Source organism: Oncorhynchus nerka, linkage group LG13 (assembly GCF_034236695.1).
Source record: "Oncorhynchus nerka isolate Pitt River linkage group LG13, Oner_Uvic_2.0, whole genome shotgun sequence".
Lineage (NCBI taxonomy): Eukaryota > Metazoa > Chordata > Actinopteri > Salmoniformes > Salmonidae > Oncorhynchus > Oncorhynchus nerka.
In genome coordinates, this window is record NC_088408.1 from 11,363,153 (window position 1) to 11,383,905 (window position 20,753).

General features: G+C 44.3%; 1 pseudogene; it reads right to left on the reverse strand.

Annotated features, from left to right (window-relative positions):
• The window catches only part of LOC115140370 (ryanodine receptor 3-like), a 310,457-nt pseudogene extending 290,017 nt beyond the window's left edge, over positions 1 to 20,440 (reverse strand).
• Between the last annotated feature and the right edge of the window lie 313 nt (positions 20,441 to 20,753).

The following is a 20,753-nucleotide window of genomic DNA, read 5'->3' on the forward strand; positions in this document are numbered from 1 at the left end:
GCAGAGATAGAGAGACAGAGGGAGAAGGAGAGAGACAGAGAGAGAAAGCGATAAAGCACGTTCAGGTACTTTAGGAGTGAAGTCAGACAGTCAGCCATTTCAGGCCAAGTTAGAGCTCTATTCAATCAGTAAAGCTGAAGAGTTACAGATTCTGCCATAGAAATGTAAAAGTAATTTCCGATTGACCCGACAGGGTTTACCGTGAATGCAGTCTCCGCTAAAGCGGGAACATTGCCTTTAAATTTCAATCACGCTGTGAAGCTGAAGACAGTCGTGAAGAGGGCACGACAACACCCATTCCCCCTCAGGAGACTGAAAAGATTTGGCATGGGTCCTCAGATCCTCAAAAGGTTCTACAGCTGCACCATCGAGAGCATGGTTGCATCCACTTCCTGGTATGGCAACTGCTCGGGCTCCGACCGCAATGCCCCCCCCCCCACCCACACTGCTGCTACTCTGTTATTATCTATGCTTAGCCACTTTAATAACTCTATCTACATGTACATAATTACCTCAATTACCTTGACACCAGTGCCCCCGCACATTGACACATTGACTCTGTACTGGTACCCCCTGTATATATCCTCCACATTGACTCTGTACTGGTACCCCCTGTATATATCCCCGCTATTGTTATTTACTGCTGCTCTTTAATTATTTAATTATTTCACTGTGAGGTCTACTACACCTGTTGTATTCAGCATTTCACTGTGAGGTCTACTACACCTGTTGTATTCAGCATTTCACTGTGAGGTCTACTACACCTGTTGTATTCAGCATTTCACTGTGAGGTCTACTACACCTGTTGTATTCAGCATTTCACTGTGAGGTCTACTACACCTGTTGTATTCAGCATTTCACTGTGAGGTCTACTACACCTGTTGTATTCAGCGTTTCACTGTGAGGTCTACCACACCTGTTGTATTCAGCATTTCACTGTGAGGTCTACTACACCTGTTGTATTCAGCATTTCACTGTGAGGTCTACCTACACCTGTTGTATTCAGCATTTCACTGTGAGGTCTACTACACCTGTTGTATTCAGCATTTCACTGTGAGGTCTACTACACCTGTTGTATTCAGCATTTCACTGTAAGGTCTACCACACCTGTTGTATTCAGCATTTCACTGTAAGGTCTACTACACCTGTTGTATTCAGCATTTCACTGTAAGGTCTACTACACCTGTTGTATTCAGCATTTCACTGTAAGGTCTACTACACCTGTTGTATTCAGCATTTCACTGTAAGGTCTACTACACCTGCTGTATTCAGCATTTCACTGTAAGGTGAAACACCTGTTGTATTCAGCATTTCACTGTAAGGTCTACTACACCTGTTGTATTCAGCATTTCACTGTCAATACCTGTTGTATTCAGCATTTCACTGTAAGGTCACTGTAAGGTCAACAAGTCAACCTGTTGTATTCATGTGACAAATAAAATGTGATATGCTTTGATTTGAACTTCAGCGATGTGGATTCAATAGAGGCCTTAAGCTTACAGACTACTGACCCAGGTACAGTAGATCAGTGTTAACGTCTTCAGTATAGCAGCACTGTGTCATTCTACATTTAAATATAAGTTGTGTGAAGCTTCACAGACTGAATTTAAAATCAGGTTCCAGACCATTCTGAGTGACTTCCCCCGTTCACGACAATTGACTTGATAATTTCTAGGATCTTCATCTGACCAGTTCCTCACGGCAGGAAAATGATCCTGCAGCAACAGGAAATGTGAATTATTTTGTGAATTATAATACATTTTTAGTTAAGGCAAGTCTGACATTTTTAAGTGGAAATTACAAACTTTATAAGCTTTCTTAAACTTTGGAAACACTAAAAGTTTGCATTTCCTGCAACAACAGGGTGATCAAATTAAGTTCCCACATTTGTACAATGAAACAGAGCAAAACCCTTATTCGGTAATAGATGTCTGACAAGTCAGTACTTGATACTGTTTTTTGATATGATAGAGTAGTTATGAATCTCGACTGGATCTGAGGGAAAATATATGTTGACAGTGATTTTCACCGCTAGAACTTTCTAAGAGTGATTGAAACTGTTTCCACATCAATCGACTGTAAAATGTCATCCCAACTCAATGTCACGGATGGGTGAGCTATGGAAATAAGACCATGTTGTTCTTCTGTAGTCGAGATCTGAGACGAGACAGAGACCAGCAGGACAACATTATCCATGTCCTTGACTATTGCAACAGACTTGGCTAATAACTTATTGACTAGCTAGAATATTTATTCGACAATAAAACATTTTTTTTAAACATTTCCTTAAACTTCTGAGGATAGAGGGCCTAACTTCTGTCATGTTCTGACCTTTATTTCCTTTCTTTTGTATATATTTAGTATGGTCAGGGTGTGAGTTGGGTGGGCAGTCTATGTTTGTTTTTCTAGGTTTTGGGTATTTCTATGTTTCGGCCTAGTATGGTTCACAATCAGAGGCAGGTGTCATTAGTTGTCTCTGATTGAGAATCATACTTAGGTAGCCTGGGTTTCACTGTGTGTTTGTGGGTGATTGTTCCTGTCTCTGTGTTTTGCACCAGATAGGGCTGTTTTTGGTTTTCCACGTTTATTGTTTTGTAGTGTTCATGTTTATCTGTTATTATTAAACATGAATCAATATAACCACGCTGCGTTTTGGTCCACCTGTACTTCACCACAGGAAAACCCTTACAGAATCACCCACAACAACAGCACCAAGCGGCGTGGTAACGAGCAGCAGCAGGAGCAGCAGCAGCAGCAGTGGGAGAGGCTGCACTACTTGGAGAATATGGACTATACTACTTGGGAGGAAATAGACAGGTGGGCGGTCGACCCAGGGAGAGTGCCGGAGCCCGCCTGGGATTCGATGGAGCAGTGCGCGGAAGGTTACAGGAGGTTGGCGAAGCAAGCACGGCGGCGCGAACGGAAGCCCGAGAGTCAGCCCCAAAAATGTATTGGGGGGAGGCACAGGGGGAGTGTGGCAGAGTCAGGAGTCATACCTGAGCCAACTCCCCCCGTTTATCGTGAGGAGCCAAGGAGGAGCTCAGAACCAGAGCTGGTGTTGGAGTTGAGCGAAGCAGAGACTGTGAAGGAGTTAATGTGGAAATTGGAGGAGAGAGATATGAGGGAGTTGCTGGTTTGGTGCATGAGGCACGACATTCGCCCGACGGAGCGTGTCAGGGATTTAATGGCACCTGGGTCAGCTCTCCATACTCATCCTGAGGTGTGTGCTAGGGGTCTGGTGAAGACTGTGCCAGCCTCACGCACCAGGCCTCCTATGGATCTCCCTAGCCTTGCACGTCCTGTGCCATCTCAGCACTACAGTGGTCCTAGCAGTGCTAACCGTGGCAGGCGTGGTGCTGGTCAGGCACCGTGTTATGCGGTGGTTCGCACGGTGTCCCCAGTACGCGTGTTTAGCCCGGTGCGCTACACCCCAGCTTCCCACATCTGCCGGGCTAGGGTGAAGATCCAGCCAGGGCGGTTGGTGCCAGCCCTGCTCTCAAGATCTCTAGTACGCCTTCACGGTCCGGTCCATCCAGTGCCACCTCCACACACCAGCCCTCCGGTGGCAGCTCCCCGCACCAGGCTTCCTGTGTGTGTCCTCGGCCCAGTACCACCAGTGCCAGCACCACGCATCAGGCCTACAGTGCGCCTCGCCTGTCCGGCGCTGCTGCCGGAGTCTCCCGCCTGTCCGGCGCTGCTGCCGGAGTCTCCCGCCTGTCCGGCGCTGCTGCCGGAGTCTCCCGCCTGTCCGGCGCTGCTGCCGGAGTCTCCCGCCTGTCCGGCGCTGCTGCCGGAGTCTCCCGCCTGTCCGGCGCTGCTGCCGGAGTCTCTCGCCTGTCCTGCGCTGCTGTCGGAGTCTGAGGCGCCAGAGCCCCTCAGCCCAGAGGCGCCAGAGCTTCCGCCCCTCTGTCCCGAACAGCTGCACCTCTGTCCCGAGCAGCTGCACCTCTGTCCCGAGCTGCCCCTCTGTCCAGTGGGGTCATTGAGAGGGGTTGCCATGGTTAGAGAGCCACGGAGGCGGACAATGAGGCGGACTAAGACAATGGTGAAGTGGGGTCCGCGTCCCACGCCAGAGCCGCCACCGCAGACAGACGCCCACCCAGACCCTCCCCTATAGGTCAAGGTTTTGCGGCCGTAGTCCGCACCTTTGGGGAGGGTACTGTCATGTTCTGACCTTTTATTTCCTTTCTTTTGTATTTATTTAGTATGGTCAGGGCGTGAGTTGGGTGGGCAGTCTGTTTGTTTTTCTAGGTTTTGTGTATTTCTATGTTTCGGCCTAGTATGGTTCTCAATCAGAGGCAGGTGTCATTAGTTGTCTCTGATTGAGAATCATACTTAGGTAGCCTGGGTTTCACTGTGTGTTTGTGGGTGATTGTTCCTGTCTCTGTGTTTTGCACCAGATAGGGCTGTTTTTGGTTTTCCACGTTTATTGTTTTGTAGTGTTCATGTTTATCTGTTATTATTAAACATGAATCAATATAACCACGCTGCGTTTTGGTCCGCCTGTACTTCACCACAGGAAAACCCTTACAACTTCTTGCACAAAAATTGGCCTCGATTGCTTATCCAATGATTCCTAACATTTTCCTCTTCAGTATTCAGTTGATGCAAGCAAATAAAGGCTCAAATAAACAAATAAAAGAAGACAGTCAAAGGTAACAGTAAAATACTCCTGATTAAAACATGAACAGCCTTTGTACATACTATGAAACGTTCAAGGCGGCCTTTAATGAAACTGGTATCCTCCCCAGGCCCAAACAAACCCAAATCTCAGCAGTACAGATCCTATTTCAGTCCTCTCCATTGATTAATGAAGGCAATTATTTATCTTGAGAGTCACCTCACGTCTCACGCCGTTGTACTTACGGTGATACTGTAGCTAATTCAAGATGAGATCTACTCTATTCAACCCAACACCCACGTGGTAAAATGTAGCTCTCATTCACAATGCCCACACGAATGGATCTCCTTCGGGGCTAATTGAGAAGGAAAAGCACAAGACAGAGAGGCAAAGCTCAGGGCCTCAAATAGAACATATCGCAACAACTTTGGGTAAGATTTTAGCCTGCAGTTATAATCTTTATAGATTGCTATAAACAGGTATAATGCTTTACAACTTGGTATAAACAGGAATAATGATTTTTAATTTGGTATAAGCAGGTATGAGATTTTGTTCTAATACAAAGGAAATTGAAGATTTGACTGAACATGTGACTTCACCAGGGAAACCTCCAGACTGTAATAATAGGTCAGGGTAATCTCTGTAGTAATAGGCCAGGGTAATCTCTGTAGTAATAGGACAGGGTAATCTCTGTAGTAATAGGACGGGGTAATCTCTGTAGTAATAGGATGGGGTAATCTCTGTAGTAATAGGACAGGGTAATCTCTGTAGTAATAGGACGGGGTAATCTCTGTAGTAATAGGACAGGGTAATCTCTGTAGTAATAGGACAGGGTAATCTCTGTAGTAATAGGATGGGGTAATCTCTGTAGTAATAGGACAGGGTAATCTCTGTAGTAATAGGTCGGGGTAATCTGTGTAGTAATAGGACATGGTAATCTCTGTAGTAATAGGACAGGGTAATCTCTAGTAATAGGACGGGGTCATCTCTGTAGTAATAGGACAGGGTAATCTCTGTAGTAATAGGACAGGGTAATCTCTGTAGTAATAGGATGGGGTAATCTCTGTAGTAATAGGTCAGGGTAATCTCTGTAGTAATAGGTCGGGGTAATCTCGGTAGTAATAGGCCAGGGTAATCTCTGTAGTAATAGGTAGGGGTAATCTCTGTAGCAATAGGCCAGGGTAATCTCTGTAGCAATAGATCAGGGTAATCTCTGTAGTAATAGGCCAGGGTAATCTCTGTAGCAATAGATCGGGGTAATCTCTGTAGTAATAGGTCAGGGTAATCTCTGTAGTAATAGGTCAGGTTAACCTCTGTAGTAATAGGACAGGGTAACCTCTGTAGTAATAGGTCAGGGTAATTTCTGTAGTAATAGGTCGGGGTAATCTCTGTAGTAATAGGTCAGGTTAATCTCTGTAGTAATAGGTCAGGGTAACCTCTGTAGTAATAGGACAGGGTAACCTCTGTAGTAATAGGACAGGGTAACCTCTGTAGTAATAGGTCAGGGTAATATCTGTAGTAATACGACAGGGTAATCTCTGTAGTAATAGGTCAGGGTAATCTCTATAGTAATAGGTCAAGGTAATATCTGTAGCAATAGGTCAGGGTAAACCCTGTAGTAATAGGTCAGGGTAATCTCTGTAGTAATAGATCAGGGTAACCTCTATACTGTAATAATAGTTTAGGGTAATCTCTGTAGTAATAGATCAGGGTAAACTCTGTAGTAATAGGTCAGGGTAAACCCTGTAGTAATAGGTCAGGGTAACCTCTAGACTGTAGTAATAGGTCAGGGTAACCTCTAGACTGTATTAATAGGTCAGGGTAACCTCTAGACTGTAGAAATAGGTCAGGGTAACCTGTAGACTGTATTAATAGATCAGGGTAACCTCTAGACTGTAGTAATAGATCAGGGTAACCTCTAGACTGTATTAATGGGTCAGGGTAACCTCTAGACTGCAGTAATAGATCAGGGTAACCTCTAGACTGTAGTAATAGATCAGGGTAATCTCTAGACTGTATTAATGGGTCAGGGTAAACCCTGTAGTAATAGGTCAGGGTAACCTCTAGACTGTAGTAATAGGTCAGGGTAATCTCTAGACTGTAGTAATAGGTCAGGGTAACCTCTAGACTGTATTAATAGATCAGGGTAACCTCTAGACTCTAGTAATAGATCAGGGTAACCTCTAGACTGTATTAATGGGTCAGGGTAATCTCTAGACTGTATTAATGGGTCAGGGTAAACCCTGTAGTAATAGGTCAGGGTAACCTCTAGACTGTATTAATAGGTCAGGGTAACCTCTAGACTGTAGAAATAGGTCAGGGTAACCTGTAGACTGTATTAATAGATCAGGGTAACCTCTAGACTGTAGTAATAGATCAGGGTAACCTCTAGACTGTATTAATGGGTCAGGGTAACCTCTAGACTGCAGTAATAGATCAGGGTAACCTCTAGACTGTAGTAATAGATCAGGGTAACCTCTAGACTGTAGTAATAGGTCAGGGTAACCTCTAGACTGTAGTAATAGATCAGGGTAACCTCTAGACTGTAGTAATAGGTCAGGGTAACCTCTAGACTGTATTAATAGATCAGGGTAACCTCTAGACTCTAGTAATAGATCAGGGTAACCTCTAGACTGTATTAATGGCTCAGGGTAAACCCTGTAGTAATAGGTCAGGGTAACCTCTAGACTGTAGTAATATGTCAGGGTAATCTCTGTCGTAATAGGTCAGGGTTGCCTCTAGACTGTATTAATGGGTCAGGGTAACCTCTAGACTGTATTAATGGGCCAGGGTAACCTCTAGAATATATTAATAGGTCAGGGTAACCTCTATAGTAATAGGTTAGGGTAAACTCTGTAGTAATAGGTCAGGGTAATCTCTAGACTGTATTAATAGATCAGGGTAATCTCTGTAGTAATAGATCAGGGTAACATCTAGACTGTATTAATAGATCAGGGTAATCTCTGTAGTAATAGGTCAGGGTAACCTCTAGACTGTATTAATAGATCAGGGAAAACTCAGGGCCCCAGTTTTAAATCAAGGAAAATGTAGGGTCCTATTCATAAGAAAGGAGATCATTTAAAATCATCTTTCTCTCTACCCAGTCAATGCAGTGTTGACAAACAGCCTTGGCCCACATCTTTCAGAATTCATAGAAGCTTTATGAGCTTGTCAACATTGGTTCAAAGCTACGGACATAATGCAACAAACATGACAGGTTTTGGCAAACAATCTGCCGTCAGGGTCCTTGAGTGAGTGAAGGCCCGAACGACTTCTCATAGCCTGATTCAAGACGGGCACAGTTTAATAACTATTTACTTCACCCATATGCCCTTTGTAATACAGCAGCAACCATACACGTTACTCTTATCTTTCCTATGGTAGGGCTCTAGAGTATCTTTCCTATGGTAGGGCTCTAGAGTATCTTTCCTACAGTAGGGCTCTAGAGTATCTTTCCTACGGTAGGGCTCTAGAGTATCTTTCCTACGGTAGGGCTCTAGAGTATCTTTCCTACGGTAGGGCTCTAGAGTATCTTTCCTACGGTAGGGCTCTAGAGTATCTTTCCTACGGTAGGGCTCTAGAGTATCTTTCATACGGTAGGGTTCTAGAGTATCTTTCCTACGGTAGGGCTCTAGAGTATCTTTCCTACGGTAGGACTCTAGATTATCTTTCCTAGGGTAGGACTCTAGATTATCTTTCCTAGGGTAGGGCTCTAGAGTATCTTTCCTACGGTAGGGCTCTAGAGTATCTTTCCTACGGTAGGGCTCTAGAGTATCTTTCCTAAGGTAGGGCTCTAGAGTATCTTTCCTACGGTAGGGCTCTAGAGTATCTTTCCTACGGTAGGGCTCTAGAGTATCTTTCATACGGTAGGGTTCTAGAGTATCTTTCCTACGGTAGGGCTCTAGAGTATCTTTCCTACGGTAGGACTCTAGATTATCTTTCCTAGGGTAGGACTCTAGATTATCTTTCCTAGGGTAGGGCTCTAGAGTATCTTTCCTACGGTAGGGCTCTAGAGTATCTTTCCTACGGTAGGGCTCTAGAGTATCTTTCCTAAGGTAGGGCTCTAGAGTATCTTTCCTACGGTAGGGCTCTAGAGTATCTTTCCTACGGTAGGGCTCTAGAGTATCTTTCCTACGGTAGGGCTCTAGAGTATCTTTCCTACAGTAGGGCTCTAGAGTATCTTTCCTACGGTAGGGCTCTAGAGTATCTTTCCTAGGGTAGAGCTCTAGAGTATCTTTCCTACGGTAGGGCTCTAGAGTATCTTTCCTACGGTAGGGCTCTAGAGTATCTTTCCTAGGGTAGGGCTCTAGAGTATCTTTCCTATGGTAGGACTCTAGATTATCTTTCCTATGGTAGGACTCTAGATTATCTTTCCTAGGGCAGGGCTCTAGATTATCTTTCCTATGGTAGGGCTCTAGAGTATCTTTCCTAGGGTAGAGCTCTAGAGTATCTTTCCCAGGGTAGGAGCTCCAGAGAAGCATACAGGGCTAATGTAACGGTTTTCTAATGGTGAAGGAGAGTCGGACCAAAATGCAGCATGTATATTACGATCCATGTTTTAATAAACAAACGTAACACGAATCTAAATACAATTACTACAAAAAAACAATAAACGTAAAGAAAACCGAAAGAGCCTATACTGATGTAACCTAACCTAGACAGGAACAAGGACACTAAGGACAATCACCCACAATACAACCAAAGAATATGGCTGCCTAAATATGGTTCCCAATCAGAGACAACGATAACCACCTGCCTCTGATTGAGAACCACTCCAGACAGCCATAGACTTTCCTAGAACACCCTACTAAGCTACAATCCCACTAACATACACACCAAAACCCCCAGACAAAACACACCACAATAGAAAAACTCCATGCCACACCCTGGCCTGACCCAATACATGAAGAAAAACACAAAATACTTAGACCAGGGCGTGACAGCTAAAATAAAGAATAACAATAATGTAACCAAACAAAAGTGTTTTAGGAAGGTTGCAACAGAGCTAAGCAAGAGATCCCACCCTGCCTAAAATCAAAGTAAAGTAAGTAAATATTAGGCACCAGAGAAGCAGACACCCTGTCCTTCAACACTGATGACTAGCCCCTAGTGGAGGACAGTGATGACTCTGAGCCCCTAGTGGAGGACAGTGTTGACTCTGAACCCCTAGTGGAGAACAGTGTTGACTCTGAGCCCCTAGTGGAGGACAGTGATGACTCTGAGCCCCTAGTGGAGGACAGTGATGACTCTGAGCCCCTAGTGGAGGACAGTGATGACTCTGATCCCCTAGTGGAGGACAGTGATGACTCTGAACTCCTAGTGGAGGACAGTGATGACTGAGCCCCTAGTGGAGGACAGTGATGACTCTGAGCCCCTAGTGGAGGACAATGATGACTCTGAGCCCCTAGGACAGTGATAACTCTGAGCCCCTAGTGGAGGACAGTGATGATTCTGAGCCCTTAGTGGAGGACAGTGATGACTCTGATCCCCTAGTGGAGAACAGTGATGACTCTGAGCCCCTAGTGGAGGACAGTGATGACTCTGAGCCCCTAGTGGAGGACAGTGATGACTCTGAGCCCCTAGTGGAGGACAGTGATGACTCTGATCCCCTAGTGGAGGACAGTGATGACTCTGAGCCCCTAGTGGAGGACAGTGATGACTCTGAGCCCCTAGTGGAGGACAGTGTTGACTCTGAGCCCCTAGGGGAGGACAGTGTTGACTCTGAGCCCCTAGTGGAGGACAGTGATGACTCTGAGCCCCTAGTGGAGGACAGTGATGACTCTGAGCCCCTAGTGGAGGACAGTGATGACTCTAATCCCCTAGTGGAGGACAGTGATGACTCTGAGCCCCTAGTGGAGGACAGTGATGACTCTGAGCCCCTAGTGGAGGACAGTGTTGACTCTGAGCCCCTAGGACAGTGATGACTCTGAGCCCCTAGTGGAGGACAGTGATGACTCTGAGCCCCTAGGGGAGGACAGTGCTGACACTGAGCCCCTAGCACAGTGATGACGCTGAGCCCCTAGTGGAGGACAGTGATGACTCTGAGCCCCTAGTGGAGGACAGTGTTGACTCTGAGCCCCTAGTGGAGGACATTGATGACTCTGAGCCCCTAGTGGAGGACAGTGATGACTCTGAGCCCCTAGTGGAGGACAGTGATGACTCTGAACCCCTAGTGGAGGACAGTGATGACTCTGATCCCCTAGTGGAGGACAGTGATGACTCTGAGCCCCTAGTCGAGGACAGTGTTGACTCTGAGCCCCTAGTGGAGGACAGTGATGACTCTGAGCCCCTAGTGGAGGACAGTGATGACTCTGAGCCCCTAGTGGAGGACAGTGTTGACTCTGAACCCCTAGTGGAGGACAGTGATGACTCTGAGCCCCTAGGACAGTGATGACTCTGAGCCCCTAGTGGAGGACAGTGATGCCTCTGAGCCCCTAGTGGAGGACAGTGATGACTCTGATCCCCTAGTGGAGGACAGTGATGACTCTGAGCCCCTAGTGGAGGACAGTGATGACTCTGAGCCCCTAGTGGAGGACAGTGATGACTCTGAGCCCCTAGTGGAGGACAGTGATGAGTCTGAGCCCCTAGTGGAGGACAGTGATGACTCTGAGCCCCTAGTGGAGGACAGTGATGACTCTGAGCCCCTAGGGGAGGACAGTGATGACTCTGAGCCCCTAGTGGAGGACAGTGATGACTCTGAGCCCCTAGTGGAGGACAGTGATGACTCTGAGCCCCTAGGGGAGGACAGTGATGACTCTGAGCCCCTAGTGGAGGACAGTGATGACTCTGAGCCCCTAGGGGAGGACAGATGGTGATTCTGACCCTCTCCTGGAGGATAGTGATGACTCTGAGCACTGTCATGTCTGCAATACCACAGGTAAACCTGGGCATGGATCAACACCTGTCATATCTGCAATACCACTGGACAAACCTGGCCCCAAACACACAACAATGGTTCATTCCAAACTTTATAGGACCAATTTCAGTTTTCTGATAAAGACAGATTATTAATAAATTTATAGGACTAATCTGGATTCAGGAAGCTGGCCCACACACCATTACCTGTCTGTGGTACCACAGAGGCACAGACAGTCAGACACCCTTGGCTAAAATCCACCTGGCTGCAAACCAATCTCAAGTGGCTCTGGCCCAGCAGTTTAAATCCTCTCATTTTCATTTCAACAGGATGAAAGAGCTCTGGAGAGACGGGGAGTCAAACAATGGTATTTTAATCGTCATAGAAACCACTGCCGACCACCTCTACTACCCCAAATGTATCCTAGTGTTCTCTCACCAACCCTGTGACATGACAGAGATCCCCCAAGACATGCAATCATCTTTTTGTGGACAAAGTGGTCAGATTTGTAATGAATTTGAACAGCAGCAGTGCAAATAAACTGTTTAAACACTGGGGAACATTTAACAAAACGGTGTAATTTTTGTGTCAAACACAGCAGATATTTGTACATTTGTTTTGTATATATCTTGGTCAAAACAGCCTAAAACAAAGATGAGTCATCGTACAATAACTGCAAAGTGAATCACTGAGATAGAGTAATGTAATCAAACAACATAATTAATATTCAAACTGCTTCTAACAGACTCTCCACAGTGTTGATCCTACAAGTGTCCTCGTCTTATTCTCCACAGTGTTGCTCCTACAAGTGTCCTCGTCTTATTCTCCACAGTGTTGCTCCTACAGCTATCCTCGTCTTATTCTCCACAGTGTAGCTCCTACAGCTGTCCTAGTCTTATTCTCCACAGTGTTGCTCTTACAGCTGTCCTCGTCTTATACTCCACAGTGTTGCTCCTACAGCTATCCTCATCTTATTCTCCACAGTGTTGCTCCTACAGCTGTCCTCGTCTTATTCTCCACAGTGTTGTTCCTACAGCTATCCTTGCCTTATACTCCACAGTGTTGCTCCTACAGCTATCCTCATCTTATTCTCCACTGTGTTGCTCCTACAAGTGTCCTCGTCTTATTCTCCACAGTGTTGCTCCTACAGCTATCCTCGTCTTGTTCTCCACAGTGTTGCTCCTACAGCTGTCCTCGTCTTATTCTCCACAGTGTTGCTCCTACAGCTATCCTTGTCTTATTCTCCACAGTGTTGCTCCTACAGCTATCCTCGTCTTATTCTCCACAGTGTTGCTCCTACAGCTATCCTCATCTTATTCTCCACAGTGTTGCTCCTACAGCTGTCCTCGTCTTATTCTCCACAGTGTTGTTCCTACAGCTATCCTTGCCTTATACTCCACAGTGTTGCTCCTACAGCTATCCTCATCTTATTCTCCACAGTGTTGCTCCTACAGCTGTCCTCGTCTTATTCTCCACAGTGTTGCTCCTACAGCTATCCTTGTCTTATTCTCCACATTGTTGTTCCTACAGCTATCCTTGTCTTATTCTCCACAGTGTTGCTCCTACAGCTATCCTCGTCTTATTCTCCACAGTGTTGCTCTTACAGCTATCCTCGTCTTATTCTCCACAGTGTTGCTCCTACAGCTGTCCTCGTCTTATTCTCCACAGTGTTTCTCCTACAGATATCCTTGTCTTATTCTCCACAGTGTTGCTCCTACAGCTATCCTCGTCTTATTCTCCACAGTGTTGCTCCTACAGCTGTCCTCGTCTTATTCTCCACAGTGTTGCTCCTACAGCTATCATTGTCTTATTCTCCACAGTGTTGTTCCTACAGCTAACCTTGTCTTATTCTCCACAGTGTTGCTCCTACAGCTATCCTCATCTTATTCTCCACAGTGTTGCTCCTACAGCTGTCCTCGTCTTATTCTCCACAGTGTTGTTCCTACAGCTATCCTTGTCTTATTCTCCACAGTGTTGCTCCTACAGCTATCCTCGTCTTATTCTCCACAGTGTTGCTCCTACAGCTATCCTCGTCTTATTCTCCACAGTGTTGCTCCTACAGCTATCCTCGTCTTATTCTCCACAGTGTTGCTCCTACAGCTATCCTCGTCTTATTCTCCACAGTGTTGCTCCTACAGCTATCCTCGTCTTATTCTCCACAGTGTTGCTCCTACAGCTGTCCTCGTCTTATTCTCCACAGTGTTGCTCCTACAGCTGTCCTCGTCTTATTCTCCACAGTGTTGCTCCTACAGCTATCCTCGTCTTATTCTCCACAGTGTTGCTCCTACAGCTATCCTCGTCTTATTCTCCACAGTGTTGCTCCTACAGCTATCCTCGTCTTATTCTCCACAGTGTTGCTCCTACAGCTGTCCTCGTCTTATTCTCCACAGTGTTGCTACTACAGCTATCCTCGTCTTATTCCTCACAGTGTTGCTCCTACAGCTATCCTCGTCTTATTCTCCACAGTGTTGCTCCTACAGCTATCCTCGTCTTATTCTCCACAGTGTTGCTACTACAGCTATCTTCGTCTTATTCCTCACAGTGTTGCTCCTACAGCTATCCTCGTCTTATTCTCCACAGTGTTGCTCCTACAGCTATCCTCGTCTTATTCTCCACAGTGTTGCTCCTACAGCTATCCTCGTCTTATTCTCCACAGTGTTGCTCCTACAGCTATCCTCGTCTTATCCTCCACAGTGTTGCTCCTACAGCTGTCCTCGTCTTATTCTCCACAGTGTTGCTCCTACAGCTATCCTCGTCTTATTCTCCACAGTGTTGCTCCTACAGCTATCCTCGTCTTATTCTCCACAGTGTTGCTCCTACAGCTATCCTTGTCTTATTCTCCACAGTGTTGCTCCTACAGCTATCCTCGTCTTATTCTCCACAGTGTTGCTCCTACAGCTGTCCTCGTCTTATTCTCCACAGTGTTGCTCCTACAGCTATCCTCGTCTTATTCTCCACAGTGTTGCTCCTACAGCTGTCCTCGTCTTATTCTCCACAGTGTTGCTCCTACAGCTATCCTCGTCTTATTCTCCACAGTGTTGCTCCTACAGCTATCCTTGTCTTATTCTCCACAGTCCTGACTATATCTTCATGCCCTATAAAACTCTGCGGTAGCAAGCTGTTTATTATCTAAATGGTGCTAAAATGCCACTGGTCTTGTGCTATCTGCCCAGCTGATGCAATGATGACCGATGGTGTTGTGTGGGCGGGAGCCAGCAAGCAGGGGAGCACAGTACAGTGTGTATACATGGGCTTTGGCAGCATCTGTTTTTGTTTTAAAGAGGCTAAATATAAAGAGCTCTCCTATGAAATGTAGAATGCTTCCAGAACAACATCATCTCCAAATAAGCATTGTGCTGCAGCTACTGCTACTGCTACTGCATGGGGGGGCTAGGCTAGGGACTAGGAAAAGCACCTACGCTAGGGACTAGGAAAAGCACCTAGGCTAGGGACTAGGAAAAGCAACTAGGCTAGGGACTAGGAAAAGCACCTAGGCTAGGGACTAGGAAAAGCACCTAGGCTAGGGACTAGGAAAAGCACCTAGGCTAGGGACTAGGAAAAGCACCTAGGCTAGGGACTAGGAAAAGTACCTAGGCTAGAGACTAGGAAAAGCACCTAGGCTAGGGACTAGGAAAAGCACTTTACCTGGGATTAAAGGTGTAGATACCGGGCGTTTTAAGGTGCATCTACCTACACAACTCTGCATATCACCCCTTGAGTTAATGACAAGTATGACATCACAACCACAACATTTGATATCATTGGAATATAAATATATGTGTGACTGCCAAAATAATGGAAACACTTAAGTAGACGAGGTATACAAAGTATATTGAAAGCAGGTGCTTCCACACAGGAGTGGTTCCTAACTTAATTAAGCAAAGAAATCCCATCATGCTTAGGTGCATGTATAAAAATCCTGGGCACACCATTATTTGGGCCATTATTTTGCCTATCGTGGCTATGCCCCCGTAGGATGACAATGCCCCATATCCACAGGGCAAGAGCAGACATTGAATGGTTTTACGAGCATGAAAACGTTGTAAACCATATAAGCATCTATAAGCCGTCTCAGTCACCAGATCTCAACACAACTGAACACTTCTAAGAGGTTCTGGAGCGGAAACAGAGACACCGCTTTCCATCACCATCAACAAAACACCAAATTATCTCATTTTGTTTGTGGAAGAATGGTGTCACATCCCTCCAATAGAGTTCTAGACACTTGTAGAAGATATACCAAGGTGCATTAAATCTGTTTTGGCTCGTGGTGCCCCAATGCACTATTAACATACTTTATATTGGTGTTTCCTTTATTTTGGCAGTTACATGTAGTTTTAGTGCTGAGCGATTAGTGCTTTTGCGGTCGGTTTAAAAATAATCACGGTATACGATTTCAATAATTTTTTAAAACATTAATGAAATGTATTATGAAATAACGACATTAAAATGATTTTAGAGCTTTTAATGGACATTCCAAAGCCAAAAATAGTGAACATTCAATTGCCAAAACATTGAAAATATTGAATATTGTCTCTGTCAGGTCTACATTGGGTAGACATCAATAGAAGAAACAGGAAATGACTATGAAATAATAAAAGAAATTCAGTTGAGTTTATTACTTCGTTTTTATTTGATGACTTTATGATTTTGCATTCCTTAAAGTCATCATCTCATCTCTGTTCAGGCAGAAGCAACCAAAAAGCCAGACAACTTTCTTTCTGCTCCCCATACTGTACTGTCTTCAGTCATCCTATTGAGGTGGGCTAGCCTGCCTAAGCATGCTGCAGAGCTGTCTGACGAAGTCATTTCACTAGCTCTTCAAAGTAGATAAGGAATCATTTCACAAACTTTCTCTAACTTTCTCATCTGTTGTGTACATTTCCTCTCTATGCAAGTTTGTGTGTTTCTAACCTAACATAGTAAATTCATCTCTGTCTGAAATGGGGAAAAACAGGCGCAATGGATTGTGGGTATTTTAGTTAATTACCACGTTCTTGCACTGAATTTGGTTGAATATTGCTCAATGAAAACTACAACTCCCTTCTGCCCAGGGTCCCACAAAGTTCTTGACATTACTTTTCTCATAAATTATTTTATTTCCCTCTAGAGAAACGGGCACACAAAACACTAACTACATTTCAAGTAATTGAATTTGGGTCAATTAGTTGCTTTTAATAACCGAAAAAATACGAAATGTCGGTTAATCGCTCAGCACTACTGTATATCCAAGCATTTGAACTTCTGACTCCACAATCACACTTTGTAACTGAGATGATGAACAAGTCCAATTTCACGGAAATGCTACAAATTCTTACGTGTTGTTTTCCATTTGCCAGGACTGCAACCTCATTAACAATTATTACAAAAAGCTACACCTCTTGTGAATACACATCAGTTGATGTGCAAGATAAATTACCTTATTTTGTTGTTGTGTTGATAGTTCTTCCATTTATATTCTGTAGGCCTGCAACACCATTACCGATTCAAAAGGAAACGCTCTTCTACCTGTTGCTAATACTCATCAGACTGCAATACAAGGAGTTCTGTCATCTTTAATATTCTGAACATAGACAGCCATGATGCCTGAAATAGCGCCATGGACAGAATATTCTATCAGCGAAATAATACGGCCATACAATTCAACAGCTGCCAATGCTGCAGATAAAAGCCACGGCCATTTGAATTCTGTAACCAGGTTTCCATCCAACCTTTTTATGGAGTAAAGTAGGCTTCATGTTGGATAAAAATGTTTAATGCCAGGTCTGATGGAACAAGAACATTTGTTAGTAGACTTTCCAAATGTCGACAAAACAAAATACTATAGACACGGTGGGATCTTTTTGTGTTGGTAAATTAATTATGCGATATTTATCGGTGGAAACGTTTTTATGTGCAAATATTGATTTAATAACCATCAAGTAAACTTGGGAGGCGCGCGATGACATGTTTTGTGACCATCACATTACGACTCATCGGGAAAGCATGCAGTTTATTAGGCTACAGATGAAATACATGATGATAAACTTCACAGGGTGGTGAAAGTGCACGGTGATGAGCTTGATGCTCCTTTCCAATAAATATTGAAGTTCTTATTCCGATGACATGATCATGGCTGTCGTTTGTCCATAATAATCTCATCATGTATATAGGCTATACCCACACTGTATCTGCAAACTGTTGGGGCACATTCGCTATTTAACGCAACATTTATGGGAGGTGAGAAAATCATCAGTAGAGTTGAACATGCAATGGAAACACATTTAACTTGTATTTTTGCATTCAGTACATGGGAATTTAAGAACAAATGCATTTGTTTATGTGCACTACGTCATCACGCACAGTCTTTTATCCGCAACAAATCAATTAGATGGAAACATATTCCTTGTGGGAAAATGCGCGTGATGTTTTCATGCGGATTTTAGAATATTATCTAGAAAATATGTAGCCAGTTGGATGGAAACGTAGCTTGTTCTGGACAACTTAAAGAACTACAAAGTCTTCAAGTCGCACCTAACTTCGAACGGATGGGTATCATTTGTGGAACGTTCTAACAGGAATCTGTTCCAAAAACTTCGTAAAGTACAAGGTTGCCAAAAAACAACGGATACAAAGTAGCATGATCAATTCACCTAGCTGCCTAATAGGCATTAACTCATCACGTAGCGTATTCTTAATGTTTGTCCATAGGGTACCAGAGTGAGGACAGACATTTGCCAGGAATAAACGCGGTGAGTGAAAAACCTAATTAAAATAGTCCACTCCCTACCCGGTACCTTATTCGGGGGGTATCCTTCATATTGAGGTTGTCATGGTGATGTAACGCGTCCCTCTTCCACTCAAAATCCTTTTCCTTAATTCCTCCCGACTGAGAGACCTAGGTATATGAGAGGCCCAGGGCTCTGCCAGGCTTATCACTTTTACACCTCAACAGCATAACACACTCCGGCCTCGATCCCCAGATCTGGTGGCATGCTGATAATTTAATCATATCCTAGGCCTTACACATCTTGGAAGATCCGTTGATCGTTCTAAATACCAGGGCTTGTTGAGGATGTTGATAATGCACTTCAGATATTTGAAGATATCCTGAAGAATAAATAAACATCTAAAGATACAAATATAAAATATGAATGGACATAAAGACTATCTGTTGGAATAATATAATATCTGTAATGGTACATCAACCAAAATGACAAATGATACACATCACATTAACTCAATTATGAATGACATATAAATCATATCTATCATCTCTAATAACACATTTCAAATGAAATGAACACTGACGTGCATGTTTATGTATCGACTGACTATTGATAGTATTTTGTGACAGACTAAAGCCTGATTAGACTATTGACATAATGTCATGTGTACTTGGGGCCCGGGGGGGAAACCCTCCTGGAATATGTCTGTTGTCATCAGATAATCAGGATGCCATTGAGTGGTGTGAGTGTCGGGAATCTGAGAGCCATCGGGGTCAGCATATCGCAGGCCTGTTAAATACTGGTGGCCGACCTGTCACCTGTCAAACAGCCACCACTGGGTTTTCTCTCTATGATAACGTACTGTACGCTACGGATCTAAAACCAACTCTAGATAATGCTATGGTACAAATCAATTATGCTCACTTAATCATTTGGATCAACATCCAAATTCAAGTTGCTCCTAAGAGCGAAAACCAAACCACCAAATGTAATGTGTTATTCTCCATCGTATAACAGTTTATAGGCAACAGCATGTCTAAGATTTCACAAATGATCCAAACTCCAAGCATTAGGCATAAGCCTTTTATAATGACCTCTTAATAGAGGTCATTATCTGAATGTACACAAGCTATAGTCTACAACCAGTAGCCCATTGGGACAGGTGTTACCCTGATACCTTTAGGAACCATACTGAATTAGCTGGGTTATAGGTGACACACACATCTCCAGTGTCCCAAGGTGGTAAAGGCTGGTATGTCAATGGTCAACCAACTATGATGGATGGTTATTCACACCAGGCCAACATGTACATCATATCTTTAACAAAAAAATAACTGCCTTGTACCCCAACATCTACCCTATGTAGCCTATGGTAAGAAAGCAATCTGCGGTGACCACTAAAATAGCTGAGCCTTGCCTAGGGTTCTCTAACGTGTGAACAGAACGTATTAAAACATCTCACCCTGTGTCAAAGCAAAGCACACAGGTAAAAATAGCTTTGGCTTTTCGCTTGACGATTAAATCAACAACAGCCTATCAGAAAAGGACTTTTACAACCCACACGCAGATAGAAAACCCGAGAGAAAAAAAAACAAGAAACCTTATGTTCTTCAAGTTTAATCTATAAATAATTGTCATTATAGAGGCCAGCAGATCTGACAACACAACCATACTCCAAACGAATCATATTAGAAAGTTCATATAAAAATCACAACTTTTATCCTGCATTGTTTTTTAAACATTTGGTTATGGTTATGTAGGCCCATAAATGTGCCCCTTGCACGTGTAGCTGGGACTTTCATTTAAATCCCAGTGTGGCGACAGGTGCTCGCGGAGCCAAAATGCCGCTAGGTCACTGCGCTGCAGCCCATAACGTGCACCATACACTTATAGGACAATTTCCCCAAAAAGGGCAGAATCTCATGCATTATATAAAACACCACAAAATAAAACTGCACAAAAAAAACATATATTTTAAGACAGAGCATTAGAATAATTTTGAAAGTTGTAATATCCAGATCTAGCAATAGTCCAGGTATTCAAGCAAAGGACACTCTTTCTTTCTCTCTATCCAGCATCAGTTGTAGCAATATAAAACCATATCCACACTCGATACAAGAAAAGAAAACGCATTTGTTATGCATAAAAAGTAGGCAAATAATGTATCTACTTACAGTTCGCAAGAACTGTATATCATCTTCCCCTTCTCCGCCCTCAGCCATGGCTGTGAAGGAGCCTGTTTAGACTCTGAAAGACACCACTGACTAGAGAGGCAGTAGGCTAGACAGAAACGCGATGCTTTGCCTCTCCTGCCGATATTAGCATGGAGCTAATTCCACAACCATATAGGGCAGACCGGGTAAGCCCTCCGCGCCCACTGCACACCACACCGCGTACTGTCATTCAATGCCTACCCTCCCCCGTCCGTGGACTCCCTGCCGCTGCCAATGCCAGCAGTGCGCTACCGTGGGTTCGAGAGGAGAGGAGCGCGCCTCGGCCAGCGGACGAGGATGAGGAGAGTGAGGATGTTAAACGATGCTGGATGGAATGACAACGTCTGTCACTGTCA